This window comes from Aegilops tauschii, chromosome 6 (assembly GCF_002575655.3).
Source record: "Aegilops tauschii subsp. strangulata cultivar AL8/78 chromosome 6, Aet v6.0, whole genome shotgun sequence".
NCBI lineage: Eukaryota > Viridiplantae > Streptophyta > Magnoliopsida > Poales > Poaceae > Aegilops > Aegilops tauschii.
The window spans coordinates 313,867,411-313,869,860 of NC_053040.3; positions in this window are offsets into that span (position 1 = coordinate 313,867,411).

A 2,450-nucleotide genomic window follows, 5' to 3' on the forward strand; every position below is an offset into this window, starting at 1 on the left:
ATCACAAGAAAGGTTAAGCAAACCAATGGAAAGGAAAATGTGTTAATACAAAAGTATTGGAGTATATGCTTCCCAAGAACAAACAAAGCATGATATACATGACAGGACATCAAGTACTTATCCATTTAATTAATGGGGTAAGGAGAATCATGATGTTTACCCATACAACGGTGTTTGGATAATTGATCAAGAAACATTTAGCATTGCGCCTCCAATGTTCTTAAAGATGTTCGGAGTAACACAACCATACTTTTGGATAGCATTGACATGGTCATCAGGTAAAGGCCGGACCTTGGGAACACAAAGGATCGATCGGGAATTACTTGAACACCTCAAGCAATTTTATCAGGGAAGATGAGGAGGTGGCCGATGGTTTCAGAAAAAATCCATCGACATGTCAAAAAGGATGTATTTCCAAAATTTATATGAACAAATTCGAGTTGGGGGAGGCAAGAATGTTGTCGATGATAACACAAATCATCGAGGGGCAAGGATGGTATTCCTCATCATGAATTCAATCGACATCCTGGAAGAGCTCAGAATGTTGATGATGATCATGGCACATTTGTCGAGAGATTTCATGAAGATGTAATCAATCGTGGATGACATCAAGTCAAAGGAATGATAAAGCGAAAGGTTATTGGAGCCACGGATACGACATGAGCTCAAAATCAAGCTTGTTGTTCGAGGTGAATTGATAAAATGAGGAAGATCGAAGTAAGCTTCGCTCATCGTCGAAAAGTTGTGCTCCGGGAATAAGGACCAGGTAGCACAGTTAAATTAGCATGATAATGATATAGCCGATCAGGCTAGAAATGATGTGACGGAGTATCACTCCAATTAAGAATTTACAAGAGGTAGTGCAATGACACTATATCATCGAGATAACATGAGGCAAAACTTGAAGGTAGATCAAATTAGAGGCTGGACAGGTGAAATGACTTGCAGGAGACAAGTATTTTAACTTGTTTGGGAAATGGAATTAAGGAGAAACTATGGTCGGAACCACGATTATGAATGATCAAACTACCGATACAAGATGAACTTATAACAAGGGGTAATTATTTTTACGAGCAGCTTCCATGATAAGTTCTACATCGGTTCCATGGGCATGAACACAAAGGTTCAAGTTCGACTCCCACTTCTTCAATGCATAACCTTTCATTCACTTCTCGTTTTCGAAGAATTTGTAGTGCGAAAGATTTATCTGGTGAAGCACCAGAAGAGCAAGACTCGTGAGAACTCTCGGGTTCACACGGATTATGGAAGGCATAAGTTCAACCCATCGGGGCATTTTTACGAATCTATACAACCATCAACCAAGTAAAAGATACGATTTCAAAAGTAGAGTATCGGAGTCAAAGCAGATGATACAATTTACCGAAGGGTATTATGTATCAGGGAAAAACTCACAAGATTTTGAATGTGAAGGACACTGTCGGATAACAACCCAGCAATGGACCTGGCGATTCACGACAGAGTTGATGTGAGTATCGGTAATCAATCAGATGAAGAAGGGGATGCAAAGGCATCGACTTATAGAAACGTATGAATGTATCGATGCTTGGGCACAAAGGAATTATGATTTCAAGACGAAGGATCAGAAGCAGGGGCTCTGATCAAAAGATGAGTAAGTTGAATAGACTTAGAGGTGCACCTGATGGTGCACCCGATCAAATCTGGATTGGGCTAGAACCAGCTCATATCTGGAAGGATGTCTGAGCCGGAAAGAAAATTTACAAGGATTAATTGATGATTGTGAGTATTCGCACACACTCTGAATCCATAGGAACAGAATGACAATCATAAAGAATTTTAAAGAATATTGCTAGACATATGGAATTAATCCTAATGCAAGCAGGCAAGGAGAATCAAGAGCAATAGGCTGCAGAGGAATTTGAAAGAACAGATCGCTTTTTCAGGTATTTTGGAAAGCAAAAGAACAACTGGGGATGAATGAACCCCGGTTAAGTGAATTATCCGCAGTGTAAAAGAAACTGCAAAGCGGAAGGCACAAAGGATTCTCGAAACAACGGAGAGTACTAGGGGTATCTTGTAACAACAGGAACAACTGGGGAAGAATGTACAAGCGGCAAGGATGTTATTCACGGGGATTATCGGTGGTCAGGAACTGCGAAGCAGTGGGCACAGGGTCTCGGGAAACATCGAGGAGTATCTGTAGAATCTTTTGATGAAGCAGGCGATCATCTGGAATGAGGGGCTCTCCGGTAGGAAGTAGTAACGAGAACCTAGAGCTGGAGTTAGCAAAATCATTTAACCCGAATGAAAGAGAGATCAGAGTCCCAGAGTATAGACGAGGAGTAAAAGATCCTAATACCACCCAATGGCGAAGTGGGCCCGTAAGACACACAACCATGTTAGTAAAAGTTTTTCAGTGACTAGACTCAACTTCGGCCAAGGAGTTGTAAGGGGGGCTACCTACAGGCAGT